The 16,349-nt window shown below is 35.2% G+C and overlaps 1 long non-coding RNA gene across 1 annotated transcript in view; it reads left to right on the top strand.

The window, feature by feature from the left end:
• LOC148114938 (uncharacterized) overlaps positions 1-16,349 on the top strand; it is a 54,062-nt gene that overhangs the window by 36,919 nt on the left and 794 nt on the right. The window contains exon 2 of the long non-coding RNA XR_015733420.1: positions 6,166-6,214. This is a non-coding gene — a long non-coding RNA (uncharacterized LOC148114938). The remainder of the gene's footprint in view (positions 1-6,165; positions 6,215-16,349) is intronic.

Genomic DNA, 16,349 nt, shown 5'->3' on the forward strand with positions numbered 1-16,349 from the left:
GATAGATGATAGAGAGAAATAAGAGAGATGGACTTATAGAGATATACGTATATTTGCAATAATGCAAGATAAAAATATGATAAAATATAAATAGAAAATGACAGCTCTTCTGCCATGTATCCTCCATCTCCCTGCTTTCCTTCAATAAAGTTGTACTACCAATGTGAAAAGCAGGGCTGACATTTAAAAATACACATAGAATTCATACATTCGATTGCAATTTCTTGAACAACTGCACACAGGAGATAACACATGTTCTATGTTTTCACTGACCCTTTCATTCTTTGTACTGCTATATACACTAGATCAATCAGTAATCTGGGCAAAATGTAGACCTTTGATAGCGTACAGCCTGGCTTTTCTTAAAGTGCACAGTGTTAATTTTACATCAGAAGAAATTTGTCATCCGTCTACTTTGTAACAAAAGGATCAAAGCCAGATTTAAGCTGTAAGTGTTGTGAACTCAGTAATGGTATAAATGGGTCTATTCAGCTAAGAGAAGAATGGTGAGCACCATCACTGTGGGTCATACACAGTGAAAAGAATAGTAGCCTTTCTCAGGTATAACACACCTTTTAAGAAAATTTCCAGTAAAAGCCAGGTGTCAGTGGGGAGGTTAAGAGAGGAAGCAAAGGCTCTCCTGTGTGATACAAGGGGACAGAATGAAAGGAAAAGAATATTTTTGCTGCCATTTTTCCCATTTTTTTTGGGGGGGGGGAATAAGATCTTCAATTTAGCTGTATGCCATCCCCTGGAAATACCTGATTATAGCATAAAAGGGCCATTACTATCTTACAGTTGAAAAAGGCTCCAAGAAAGTCAGCAACCCAAAACTGTGCTACAGTGAGTGCAGAATTGAGGGATAAAGTTGGAATGGCTTAAACATATCCGGCCTGTAAATAATATAGATCCACAGATGTCAGCTAAGTATGTGTCCAGAGTTTTGCAGTCCAGATATGGCAGCTCTAATTTTATTCCTCACTGTAAGGAAATACAAAAAGTAGAAGAGCAGCTTTGGAAAGCAGAGTACATAGTTAAAGTCAGCAATCAATAAACTTATCAACCTCTTCTTCTACATCAGTGGTTGAAGCAAAAGCTTGGCTAAGAGGATTAAAGTGATGTTCATGAACTCTAATCATATTATTCAGTCATTAAATACACTGTACTCAAATTCTGTCTTTGCTATGTCCTTCCTGACTATGAAAACAATATCAATCCATTTTGAGGGGGATCCTGAATAGTAAATAGTATGATCATCTGACTGAAAGTGTCCAATTCCAGTCCATATCAATTCCCTGATGCTTAAGATGTCAATGATTAGTCATTTCATCTTTCATTGTGTTGGTCTGCATATGTTCCTACTTCTTAAATGTCATGTTTCCTATGCAGGAACTCTTCCTATGCAACTTTAAATTTAGTTTCACTGAATGAGCAACTAAATTCTGGAAGGAAGGCTTTATCTAACACAACTAGCCTCTGAAAGATCTTCAACTCTTCCTCAGTAGCATATGGAATGCCATCTGACCTGAGGGGTCCATCATCTGGCACTATAATCACCACTTTACATTATTTATCCATGAGGTTTTCTTAGTAAAATACAGGAGTGGTTTATCATTACTTCCCCCCTATGAAATAATGCCTTCGTCATTGTCACTAAAGTAATAACTGGCCTCCAGCATGTTCCTATATTACTGCTGCCCAATATAAGTGCCTGATTGATTTAGTGGGACAGCTGGGATCATGTTCACCCCTTCAGTGATCCTGTTGGCATTATATACCCTTGTCATCCTTTGCTCATCCCTTTTACAGCCTCCAACACAATGAAACAGCACAGAAAACATTGGCGAGGGGAAGATGTCAGATTTATATTAGTCTGATTTTTCTCTTGCTCTATTAATCAATTGATGTATCCATGTACAATACACTTTTTTCAAAAGTTATGTACATATTGTATAGAACAGGTGAACCTTTGGAGGTCCAAGGCTCTATTCATATCCACTTAAAAAAACATAGAATAAGAGATTTGGAAGGGACCTTCAGTAGTCCCTGACTCTTTAAAAATGCAATGGTGTTATCATTAGATAAAAGTTGAAGATAAAAAATAATTTCATTATTATTTAAGAACAGTGTTTTTTTACATTTTAATAACATAAATTACATTATATTTAGTATGTATTCTGCTACCCTCAACTTCTTTCTCCTGATCCTTCTTCCTTTTTTGGAGGACAATACTAGCAAACAACCCAAAAGCCAAATACAGAACTTCTACTCCTCCATAGTAGCATTCATAATAAGCCAAGATGGTATCAAAATAACAACAAACATTATGATGTCATTGTGCAAAAGATGCAATTCAATACTTTTATCACAACCGATTCCAATAAACCCATTTTGTTATTTGCTTCATGATGTTATAGACTATATGAGGATGAGGCCATTAAGGGAAAATATAAATCTATTGCAAAGAAATGGATCCAGTCTAATATTAATTACAGAACTGTTGAACTGATTCTTCTTGCAAGCAATATTTTATTTAATATTTTACAAAAGCAGATTTGTTGAGAAGATAATGTCAAATGAATATGCAGGTTTCAGAAAAGATAGAATGAAATTAGATTAAATAGCTAACATATAATAGATAATGGAAGAGCAAAAGAATATAAACTTTTTTGTTCTTTTTCTACAGAAAGGTCTTTGACAGTATAGATCATGCCAAAATGTTGAACATTGAATGGTTAATGGGGTGTATCATAACACCCTATTATTGAAAGGAACTTTACAGTGAACAAGAAGCTATTATGAGAACTGAGAGTAGTTCAGAACAGAGAAGGTGTGAGAAAAGATACATATGGTCCCCTATTAAAAGAAAGGCAGAATAGCAAAGGAGGACAGCTGGAATAAAAATTGGAAGCTGAAGAAAATAATTCAAAAGATGCAGATAAGAACATTTTGTTAGCCAATTAAAATGATTTAGAAAAACTCATTATGAAGATAAAAATGGAAAGTCAAACATCTGAGTTAATGTTCTTCTTCTTCTTCTTCTTCTTTACTTCCTCTTTTACCGCTTCAGCTGTCGAGGGAAATACAAAGTTCTGACTCTTGCTCTTCTGATGGCCTCAAACATTGTTAATTGATGTAGTTGTATTTTGTTTTTCATATTGACTGTCCATCTTCTTCTGGGTCTGCCTCTTATTCTTTCACTTTCTCCTCTTTTTGTACATGCCTTGAACTAACATCAACTGTACTGTTTAGTGAATTTACAGGTGATAAGGTGAAGAATTGAAAGTGATATATCTGAGGGGAGAGGGTTGAACGGAAGAGTAAAGTTGGAGAGTGTATTGGAGAAATAGAGAGGAACTTATTGCTAGGGAGAAAGCAATGTTCTATGTAGTGATAATGTGTTGCTGTGAAATTTGGCCAAAATAAAGGCTGAATGCTTCTTTGAGGTGACAATAGCAACAGAAAGCAAAAAGAAAGCAAAGGGATTCTGAATCCAATTGAAAATTCCTTCCAATCAAAGTACTATTCACTAGCCTACCAGTCTACAATTGATCTCCTCTGTTGATAAAGCCTTAAAGACTTTCCTTCCTAAGATTTTTTTACTTCAAAGCCAGAAGACTGAATTGCAAATAGAGAGAACTGACACTGTGCCAGGTGGGTTTCAGTTGCTCTGCTATGTTTTCAGCTTAGTACATTTCTGCTCTAGTTATCTCAGGCACAGCAGCCATGTTGTAGATCCCCAAAGCACCAATGAACCACAATAAACAACATTGTGAGCCATTACAGTGGAGAGTACTTGGAACTTTGGCTAATTAGGCCTTCTGCCAGCCAGGTGAATGTGCTGCATCAAATGGCCAATGAATTAGCCAAAGGATATATTTTCCTCTTGCCAAACATTTAAATGTGGCAAAGTGAAATCTGTATATCAGCTCATACTGAAATGTTTAATGCCCAAAAATCTATCCCAAACTTCTAAAATGTGTAACAAGAAAATCAAACTCCGTGGATGCGAACACAATGGTGTAATAAATAGGAACATAGTATATTTAAAGTTTCATCTATGGCACCTCACATGTATTGTTTTATTGTGCTCTTTCCTCCACAAACATTAGGTTCTTTCAGTGCTAAATTCAGCAGAGTAAGTCAACTCAGGCTGCATCTGCCATTGTCAGACTTAGCTTTACTCAGATTGAAAAAAAATATGTTGAACTAAGAAGTGAAAACTAATTGTATTAGTTATTAATTTGATTGTGGAATATCAAGTCATTGTCAACTCTTAAACTATATAGATTCCCCTCACACACATACACAATAATCTGCTTTATTGTGGTCTTTCTTCTACCAATAGTGCACCCATCACAACTGTGAATGAGTTGTTCCACTTAGTTGCTGGTTGTCCTTTTCTCTTTTCTTGCACATTTCCCAGTATTAGAATCTTCTCTAGAGAGCTAAGCCTTTGCATAATGTCTCTGAAGCAGGATAATTTGAGTCTGTTCATTTGTGCCTCAAGCGAGAACTCTGGGTTGATTTTTTCAATGAACCATTTGTTTGTTTTCTTGGTATTCTGTCCATATTATTCACAAGAGCCTTCTCAATGCCAAAGTCCAAAAGCTTATTGATTTATTAAAACTAGTTATTTCTTTCAAATGGCAAATTCTAATGCAGTAAAAAAAATAAATGAAGAAATTTTTCCATATTCACTATTCTGTTACCGGATTGGGCTGAATGGACCTCAGGATTGGGGGTGATTTATCTTAAGTTTCATGCATTTTTATTTCAGGAGTAAAATGATGGGATGTACAGATCACGGAGACTGGTTTCATATACAAGTTTCTGCATATTTTATAAATCCCTTGCCAATTGAAGAATATGAGAAAAAGGTTCTTGCTTCAGTTTCTGTCTGGCATGAAGCAATAGGAAGTGTGGAGGAGAAAAACATCAGAAAAGCCTCCAAGTAGACTAATGTACAGATTTTCATAAAAAAACTAAGTTAAGTAGCTGGTGATAGAAGCAACTTTTGAAAAGAAACATTTTCTTCTGTATCAGATAACTTCTTGACTGGAATAATAATCTAGTTTGGTGTCTCCTACATTCTGGCTTCTACTCTCTCTGACATAATTAACTGGGATCTGCATTATACATCTGAATTTAATATGCCATTATATTTCTTCATGTTAAACTAACGGATCATGTTGAATCTGTTCTGTTATACTGTACGTAAGTTTTATTCTCACTTTGTGGTGTTTCTATATAATAATAATAAAAAGACTGGATTAAGAGCCAGCCTGGAGTGGGTCTCTCTTTGAGTTTATACAATAAATCAGTACAGTGACTACTTCAGCTTCAACTGCAATAATACATGAACACACAATAGATACAAATTTAAGGTAAACCACTCCAAACTCGATTGCAGAAAATACAACTTCAGCAACAGAGTGGTCAATGCCTGGAATGCACTACCTGACTCTGTGGCTTCATCCCCAAACCCCCATAACTTTAATGTTAGACTGTCTACTGTTGACCTCACCCCATTCCTAAGAGGTCAGTAAGGGGCATGCATAAGCGCACCTACATAAGTGCACCTACTACAGAGAGTCCCTGTCCTACTCTCCCCATTTATTTGTACCCATTTCCTGTATAATCATGTTTATACTTATATCTGTTATATTATACATGCTTGACATTAATAAATAAATAAAAATAAAATAAATAAATAAATCTGAGAGCGGCTAGTGTGCCATGTTCCTGAATTTAACTTTTCCAATGAGGAAGTTGTTTTGCCTGCTGCTATGGTTTCAACCCCACTGTAGAAAATTCTGCCAGCTGAGATCAATACGCCATCCCAGATTATCACTGTGCTATTTTTTTGGACAGGTAGAGCTCCCTGAAACCATAACTGTCTCATCCAAATTGGAACATTTTGCAGATGTGAAACTTCAGTTTTCATTCTAATTGTTGCTGTGGGGTAGGGGAAAAAAAAAACCCGAAGTGCTTAACTTTTTTCCTGACATTAACCATTCAGCCATTTCCAATTTGTTTGGTGCATAATCAAACCCCATATAACTCCAAAGATAAAACTTTGTGCAAGAAAACAATTTTTGACTAGGAAGTAGGTGTAATTATTAATTGGGAAGCAGGCTGACCATCTGTTCTACTTTGCACCAGATTATCCAGTATCTGAAGCAGGAGACATGGCTTCAAGGAATGTGATCAGGTAAACAAGTAATAAATTTGTAATTTTATCCACATGGTGATCCGTATTGCATTTTAATTTTCATTATCAACATTATTTCTAATTTTGCATCTACCTTTTAAAAAACAGCCTGCACATTTTAGGCAAATCTGTACCTTTTATCTTTATTTTTGATTATATGCTTTCTTTTTCTCTCTTTCTTTTGGGAGTCAATATATAATACATATGAGCTCAAAGGCACTTATGCAAAACATTCTGCTGAATGACAACGATGAGTATCAAAAGCCCCATTGAGTGCACCTGCTTCTTTGCTTGGCCCATGGAGTCCCTTTTTCTCCAACATCAAAAATTGACAATGGTACATTGTACTGACAATTTTTTAAATGTCTGTGAAACAATCTCTGTAAGATATTGCAGGACTAGGCAATATAAATTCATTGCTGCCCTCAGCTTCAACTTTCTATCCTTTGAAACTTCAAGATTGCATGATTAAAGTTCTATATCAAAATGGCAGCTGTTCAGTGACATAATGTTTTCATTTGCTTTTTTTTTTTTAAAGGGAGGCAAGGAATGCACTGAGCCTCTGTAGGCAAAACACATCCATTTTCCTCATTTAAATCCTACCTCACAGCTCCCAAAGTGAAATGACATTTTTTAAATCTTTGCCCACCCTCTAACCTCACCTCATGATGGGACATGATGTTTACATTTCTCAGATGCCATATTAACATATCACTGGGGTAGATCAACAGGGACAGGTGCCACCAGAATCCAAAAGAAACTGGATAACCATTTGTCTGAAATGGTGTAGTGTTTCCTGCCTAAGCAGGAGGTTGGACTAGAAGACCTCCAATGGGGAGAAAGAGGATTGGCTGTGAATTTGAAACTCTTTAAATTAAGCAAAGTTAAACAAATCATGGCTTAATGCAAAATATGAATTTTGTCACATTTCATTTCTCCATTTTCTTCTGGATGTTCACATTGCTTTCCAAAGATTTATGAATGCTTATAACTGCATGCAGTGGATGTAAAAAATAACTGACTTTAAGAGCTCCAGCTGTCCTCTTTTCCCAAATAAATAAATAATAGAATAGAATGTATGAAGGTACGCTTAATTTGATTGCTTCATTTCTGTTTCATGTATGCTAGTATGTCCTAATCTGCAATTGGAAGAGACATGTAATGTAAAAAATTGATCCATATGAAAGCTACACTTGATTATCCAGAACAATAAGTTTTAAGAAATCTTTTGGTGTAGTTTCCACATGAAATGTTGCTTATTTCTCTGTATTCAACACCAAACAGTTTATTTATTTATTAAATTTATATGCTACCCATCTCATTATCAAGTGACTCTGCGGGGCTTACAATGCTTAAATACAATTTTTAAATATGTAGTAGACATCTCATTCTATTTCCTAATAAGATTTTTTTCTTGGACTTGGATTTTCAACACAAACATTTTTGTGCAAATGTGCCTCTGTTGCTTGTTCTTTCTTTCCTCCAAGATATCTGATCAACTATTCATTAGTCCTTATATTGTAAACCAGAAATTTGGCAAGCCAGTCTTCAATTTCCTTAAGTAAACTTCATCAAAGCTTCTCAAAAAGGAACTGTTGATTCTGTATTTTCTCCTTCCTCACTTTTATTTTTCATTAGCATCTCTTTTGCTTATTTTAAGGCAATTATGACTTTATAACCTTCTTAGAAAGAACTTTTATTTTTAACTATGTGAGACTTTGTAGTATTTTAAAACAGGTTTTTTACTATGGCTCACTTTCAGTCTGAATCATTTTGCAGCGTCAACCAAGATCCATATTTGTGTTACATTGTTATTCCTGCTATTTTTAATGGTATTGTTCCAATAAATAAGAAATCTGTAAACATATGTTTATATCATATGTTTAGTTCAGTGGTGAAATCTAAAATTTGTTACTACTGGTTCTGTGAGCATGGCTTGGTAGTGGTGTGGTAATGTGACTGGGTAGGCGTGGCCAATTTTTTTTTTTACTTTTAAAACCATTTTTTCTACAATCTCTTCGGCGAAGAGATTGTAAAAAAATGCTTTCAAAAGGTTCTGATGATCCCAGCTGAGTTGCCTGATCGGCAGAGGCTTTTTTTCTTTTAAAAGCCTCTGCTGATCAGGCAACTCAGCTTGGATCGTCAGAGGCATTTAAAAGAAACAAAGCCTCTGCCAATCAGGAAATTCAGCTGGGATCATCAGAGGCTTTTAAAAGCATTTGACGATCCCAGCTGAGCCGCACGATCATCAGAGGCTTTTTTTTTTAAAAAAAAGCTGAACAGGTTGTAGAAAAAATGCTTTTAAAAATTAAAAAAAAGCCTCTGATGATTGTGCGGCTCAGCTGGGCGGGGTGGGGGGCAGGGATTTTTGCTACTGGTTCTCCGAACCACCCGCCTCCATTGCTACTGGATCGGGTGATCCGGTCCAAACCGGGAGCATTTCACCCCTGGTTTAGTTATATACTTACGTATATCACTGCAGTGCCTATCACTGCAGAAAAAATACTGCACTGTTGCTTTTTTTAAAAAAAAATCTGAAAAATCTGGGTTGCTACTGATCTGATTGCTCAATTTCCTAGAATCTATTCTTCCCATGATTTAAATGCTCATTCATGTTTTCTTTTGCCTGATATGTCTATTTTTCCAAACTTTTTAAAATACAGTTATATCCACCTAATCCATTCCTTCAATTTTTTTTAAAATAATGTAAATTAGTCATCTCAGCAAAGAATTGTGGGAGACAATTGATGATTGCTGTGATATTTCTTTGAGGATTCTGTTCTCTAAGCAATTTGGAGACAAATTTCATAATCTACGTTTCATACTGTGATCCACTATGATAGAGAATCATAGAATGTTCTTGCAAATCATCTTTTAGAGGTCATTATAAATCACATTCCTGTCGGAAGCATGGGTGCACGTATTCCCTCCAATACACAAAGCATAGGCCATCCCATACAAAGTTAAACTTCAGATGCAGGTTTTAGACTTTTTTCAAAGAAACTTCACAGTGATTGTTTAGACTTTGGAAATCTGAACATTTCCATACTGTGCCCATCTAGAAGCACTTTGAGTGAGTAGACTTTGAGTGAGTCAATTGTTTTGTATGGTTGATTATATCATAAAAGTGCTTCTCAGTCTTTTATTATATTACTTTTTAACATGTATTTCAATCCTCATTTGTCTCTTTTCCATGTTACAACTTATGTGGAAAACTTTTCATGAACTATTGGAGCTATTTTGAGAGGCAACAGGTGCTAGACTGCAAGTTTATTGAGTGCAGGTCTAATCTTAAACATTTAACTGATTTCCCAGCTAATTTAGAATCTCTTATTGATTTTCATTTGGCCTGCCAGTCTCTGGTTGTACTTTCCTTCTTGCAAATTTTCCCCAATTAATTCCATCTTTCTATATTGTTCATGGAGCTCTTGTTTCTTGAAATATCTCAGACTACTTTTTCTTTTCTGCCCCTTACATTTAGAGCTGCTTCCTTTAGGTGACCATTTATCTTGATTTTTGTAGGCACATTTCAAAATTCAAAATATTTTATATTTATGTGTTTTAACTATATGGTGTATAGTTCAGCAAATGGCAGCATTCAGCTGAATCTTTCTGAGCTTGGAACCCATCAACCATGGTTATTAATTGGATAGAGGACCTCACATCCAAGGCACTGCAGAGTTGTAGAGTGGAAACTAACAAACAAATATTGAAAGAAAACAAAAGCAAACTACTTCAGTCTTTTTGCCATACCATGAAAACTGTATGTAGTCAATGCAGTCAATAGTAGCTAAGCTCAACTATATTTTTATCTTATAACAATGGAATGGGATAGAATGGAATGGAACAATCAACTATATAATTCATTCAAATATGAAGCAATTCTGTTAAATATAGAACTATATGTCTTTGTGATTAACATATATAATGTCATATTGGGTTTTTAAACATTCCTGTCAAAAGACACACAGAACTGTGTTCTAAACTAAATTTTGTGTCCTATATTAAATTAGCTTGACAATTCCTTGACACTTAAGTAAGTTCACTGTTTGAAAAACAACTTCATTAAATTATCTGCATAGCTGCAAAGAATGAATGTATACCATGCAGAAGGTCCATAAGAAAGTGAAATCATACAAAATTAACCGTATGTATCTATATGTGTGGCATTTTTGAAATAACAACAAAAAGATTATTAGATGGGAATTTGCTATAATATTTTATTCCAAGAAAGGCAGATAAAAATTAATAATTACTCAACACAGTTTTATGTTTTCTAAAAAGCAATTGAATCTTACAGAATCAATTTTCTCATGTTATAACAGCAGCAAATATATTTTATTGTAGCAAAAAAATATACCATACATTTATTTTAACAGGAGCAAATATATTTGCAACCCCAAAGTATTCCAGAATAAGACTTTCCTACAGTACAGAAAACACTCAAGGCTATTAAATCACCTGATTCACACATCACACTAAGTCATAGCTGCTCAATGATGATTTGTTGAATGAACCACAGTTGTTCCTTTGAGCAATATATTTGCAATATATATGCAAATATATATGCAAATTAGACTTTGCAGAAGTGGTAGGATAAATATCAGTGCTAGGTCTAGGGTAGATATGATGGCTGAGATGTGAGCAGCAAATGCAGTTTTATTATGACAGCTCAGTGCTCTAATAATATTTTTTAAAATAATTTGGAAATAGAAAGATGGACAGACTAATATGTTCTATTCTCATTTGGTCATCACCTTGGCATGCACCAAACAATGGTAAAGAAACAAATTGGATTTTTTTTCCTTAATTTTTTTTTTTGCAGAAATTGTAGCTCATGTTCTGAGATGTAAATCTAACCATCTCCATAAAAGACTTCTGGGGAAAATGTGGAAGGAAAAGAAAAAAAAAAAAAAAAACCAATCACCTATTTCATTGCAAACACCTATTGGGAGGAAGGACAGTTTGCTGATGAAGTAGTCAAGCCATCATCAGTCACTTCCAGAAACCATCTCCCACTCTGTCCCCCAACCCACCCACCCCCCAAAAAATCTGGCAAACTGCTAATAAGTTGCTGCCACAGGAGAAAAAGAAATTCATAGTGAGGAAAATATGAATTTTGAGAAATGTTCTCTCTTGTGATATTAGAGTTCAGGATTATCCAGCAAGATGATTTGAAATAAAAGGCAGTATTCTTCCCATATTACATTCATTGCTGTAGAAATGATTATTCTCTCCCTTCCCCCACAAAAAAATTGGATTTGATTGTTAGATATTATGTTCCGCATCATGCTAGTGGATATATCCATATTACATGGCGATAACTCCAAGTAGAAAGAATCTATTGCAAAATGGCGCTCCCATACAACACTTCTCATGTGTGAGCTGCACTGGCTCCCAGTGGTCTTCCGAATGCGCTTCAAGGTGCTGGTTATCACCTTTAAAGCGCTCCATGGCATAGGACCTAGTTATCTTCGAGACTGCCTGCTGCTACCGACGGCCTCCCATCGACCTGTGTGCTCCCACAGAGAGGGCCTCCTCGGGGTGCCATCAGCCAAATAAAGTAGGCTGATGACCCCCCAGGGGGAGGGCCTTTTCTGTGGGGGCACCTACCCTCTGGAATCAGCTGCCCCCAGAGATAAGGAGAATCCAAGACCTCAGTGCCTTCCACCGTGCCCTTAAAACCTTCTTTTTCCAGCAAGCCGGGCTGGCCTAACACTTTTTAAAATGTTTTTAATTGTTTGTTATTGTTTTTAATCATGGGGCCAAATTTAAATATATCTTTTTAATTGTATTTTAATGTTTGTAGTTTATGCTTTTACTTGGCTGTTCACCGCCCTGAGTCCTCAGGGAGAAGGGTGGTATACAAATTTAAAAATAAGCTAGTATTTTCCATTTACAAAACTCCATTGGATATTCTCTTAATGGAATGCATTATACCTTAGTGATTAAACTTCACCCTAGTATGGTTTAGTTGTCTTGTCAGTGATCTTCCAAATTCTTGTTTTCCAACTTCAGTTGATACTTTTTTTGGGAAATCCTTGTCAAGAGATTTCAGACTGATCATTTTAAATGCTAGGGAAGCACAAAAATGTCTATATATGTGGTAAAATTTGCTTGGTAAGGAAATAAAAGTCATCATGTTTCGGTAATCTCCAAAGCTTTCCTTTAGCACTTGCTTTCTGCTCTGGCAATTTGAAAAGAAAAAGCAACATGATGGCACAGCAAGAAGCTATTTGGACTTTAAAATGTTCTTCTTATTCTGGATGCAAAATGTGTAGCCACACTGAGCAATTTTCTTTAATGTGCTTACTTCAACACATTTTTTTAAAGACTGATGCTTGTGTAGAAATTCACATCCTGAATAAATATAGCATTGTCTTCAAAGCCTGCTGTGTAAACCACTCAGCATTACCTGAACTCATAGCAACTCTAAGCTTCCAAACAACAAAATACTGTAGTTCATGAAAACACCTGAATGCTGATCTTGAAAAGATTATACTGAAGGAATCGAAGTAGTTGGGTTTTGTATGATGTTGCAAGCCAGAAATTTTGATTCTACAGTGGTTTTATTTTTATTTTATTTACTATAATTTACCACTGTGGTTTAATGTATCCAGAAATAGCATAAATAGGAAGGAACCTTTAGAATATGCAGTAGAACATTTTATATTCATAAAACCAGTGGTGAAATCTGAAGCGGTTTGCTACCGGTTTGCTGGCATGCGCAGTTCACACCAAACATGCGCTGCGCACCCATGCACAGTATGCGCCAAAAGGAGGCTTTTGGAAGGTAAGTAGAACATGGGGGAGGGAATCAGCTGTGGTACACAATCTTGGGAACCTTTTTAAAAAACCTTTTTAAAGCATTTTTTTACTAAATGCTTTTTTACTTAAAAAGTAAAAAAAAAGGTTCCGATGATCGCACGGCACAGCTGTGATCTTGGAAACCTTTTTTTTTTTTTTGCCTTTTTAAAGCATTTTTTTTTACTACCGGTTCAGGTGAATAGGTAGTAAAAAATGTTTTATAAAAGTAAAAAGTAAAAAAAAAAAAAAAAGGCTCGGACGATCACAGCTGTGCTGCGTGATCATGAGCCTTTTTTTTTTTTTTACTTTTTAAAAACATTTTTTTACTACCTGTTTGCCTGAACTGGTAGTAAAAAAAATGCTTAAAAAGTAAAAAAAAAAAAAAGAGTTCCGATGATTGTGTGTCACAGCTGATCGTTCGAAATTTTTTTTTTTTACATTTTTTACTACCGGTTCGGCGAACCAGTAGCATTTTTTACTACCGGTTTGGGTGAACCAGTAGTAAACCGGCATTTCACCCCTGCATAAAACCAATACATATTGAAAGCTAGTAAAGCTGTCAAATTGAGCCATTCTCTCTTATTCTTTTTCCCTTTGTGTCTATGTTTTCTATATCTGCATATCTACATATCTACAGTATATATCCACATTTATATCAACATCTACCTACCCAGAAGTAAGTAGACAGAAACCAAGAGACTCATGAATCTAAGACAGGCCTGCTAATTTATACTTCAGGGGCAAGCAATCTTTCATTGCTTAAAATTACTCTTGCTGCATCTCATTTATGGTCCCCCAGGATCATATGGGTAGAATATCCCATATAGATAGGAAGAGAGGCTGTGTTCTTTTTGGAATCAAAAACTGTTTCAAATGGGCTAAACCTATTCAAAGTTTAACATAACTTACTCCTTGTTTTATTTGTGGAAGTAGGATCTGAAAGTTCCACACAGCTCATGGATGGCAAATTGACCAATTTGAGTTTACAAGATTAAACTCAACTTATTGGCTTTTTATTGAAGCCAATAAGAAAAAAATCACTATCATCATGTGTAGGATGGCAGTGTTACATACATAATTCAGAAGTTGTGGGAACTTAATCACTGGAAGCTTTCAAGAAGAGACTGGACTGCCATTTGTCAGAAATGGTGTAGGGTCTCCTGCTTGGGTAGGGGATTGGACTATATGATCTACATGGTCCCTTCCAACTCTGTTAATCTGTTAAACTGTTAAACCCCACTCTGTACCCCCAGATGTTGGTATATCTATTTAGAAGCAAGCTTAGGTTTTTTTTGCATGAAACTTAATCTTTTTCAGATTAATTGCAGTTTAAACAAAATATGATTTGATCCAGTTTTGCAAACTGATGGTTTTCAGATGTTTTCTGAAATAGCCACCAGAGTTTCCAGCTAGCATAGAAATTCTGAGGGTTGAATCCCAACACATCAGGAAGGCATCTAACTGTGGAAAACCGATCTAAGATATTTATATCAAGTAAATAGTCAAGGTGATCTATTGATGGAATGACATAAGGCATCTCTGTATGATATACTCATTAAAGAAATAACTAGGACAGTGGGAAAAAAACACATTTCCATTAGAAAGCATAAAAAACTGTTCTCAGAGACAAAGTAACTCTTTTTGTCTTTCCTTCCCATTCTGTAAGCACCTCAGACAATCAAAAGGAAAGTTTCAAATTACTTCACATTCTGTGAGAAACTTCTTGTTGGAAAACATTTTTTTCTTTTGTCCTTATTTTAAGTACTTTCTGCTTGACAGGCTTCACAAATGTGTCTCTTCTGATTCTTATCATTTTTCAATCGTCTATTTGCAATTTTCAGGAAGATGAAGATCCCCAAAAGACTACCATGTTTTCCCGAAAATAAGACCCTGTCTTATATTTTTTTGAACCGTGAAATAAGTGCTTGGCCTTATTGCCATGCGCTCAAAAGCCCGATTGGGCTTATTATCAGGGGATGTCTTATTTTGGGGAAAACAGGGTAGATGTTGTGATACAAATGCATAGCAGAACCTGAATAGAGCTGAGGGAAGTGTTTCCCAACCTTGCCAACTTTAAGATGTGTGGACTTCAATTCATGACCTCAACCAGCCATGTTGAAGACCTCACATCTTAAAATTGGCAATAGAGAACTTATGCATCTCCAGCAGTTGTAGCAGCAAATATTTCATAATAAAAAATAACAGTTTTTAAAAATGGTATCCCTTTGTATTTTTTTAAATTTTAAATTATTCTTAAATATTGTTTTTTCTATTTGCTCATTATTTATGTTTACTTCACTTTCCTTGTCTTGTGACCTTTTCTTTGAAAAAAGAGCTTTGAGTGCAGCATTAGGCTGGCATTTGAATAAATAAATATGAATTAAATCAGTAATACATTTAAAACCTCATATGTTTTTAAATTAAAAAAATAAATAGGATACTTTCTAACTGATTGAGTAACCTTTCTGTTCTAATGATGTTTTTTCCTCAAGTGATGAATATCCTTAATGAATAAATTATATTTGGCAATACTAATTATTGTTTAAGAATTGCTGATATACCATATTGGCTGAGACAATTTTGCGGTAACCCTTTTGATTAGAATTTCATCTTTCCATTAAATCATTATTTTCTTTATAGTAGGAAAAAAAGCATGTTTTTGAATACCTGTTCTAGCAAGGAAAGCTACAATACTGAGGAAGAGGATAATAATTTATATGTTTCCAAATTTCCAAGTAATTTTGTACTGCTAAATTTGTAAATAGTCATGAATTGTGTTTCATACAGTTCATTTATTAAATGAACAAACACTTTTAATTCCAGACCATTCCCCAACTATAATTCCCTCAAATTTCCCCAGCATAGATTTGTGTCATTGTAAGGCAAAATAATAAAAATAGTAGCTTGGTTTATTAACATGGATTAAAAAAACAGAAGTACAAATTCTACAGACATATACCTCAAAGGAAAAAGAGAAAACCTGCCCCTGACCACATATATGAAATAGTCATGTTCATACTTCCCATGAACTGAACACTCCAGCTAGTCAATCAATGAGATAGCAGAAAAAGCAGCTTTCTATTGACGCAACAATATTTCCTGTTACTCTACCCTGCTGAATTTGATTTTACAGAGAGGAAAATATGAGGCACTCTGCGTTATGAAAATGACATGATCATTACAACAATTGGCCTTAACATGGCACATTGTGTCACCTCTTAGCCAGTTGCAAAAGCTCAAAAAAAGATCCAGGGCAGTTATGTTTACCTACTGCAAGTATTGGATAAGGCTGTGGAAGAAAGCAAAGCAGCCACAGTCACTTTGTTTA

The sequence above is a fragment of the Pantherophis guttatus genome, chromosome 3, assembly GCF_059756535.1.
Source record: "Pantherophis guttatus breed Tessera chromosome 3, ASM5975653v1, whole genome shotgun sequence".
NCBI classification, from domain to species: Eukaryota; Metazoa; Chordata; class Lepidosauria; order Squamata; family Colubridae; genus Pantherophis; species Pantherophis guttatus.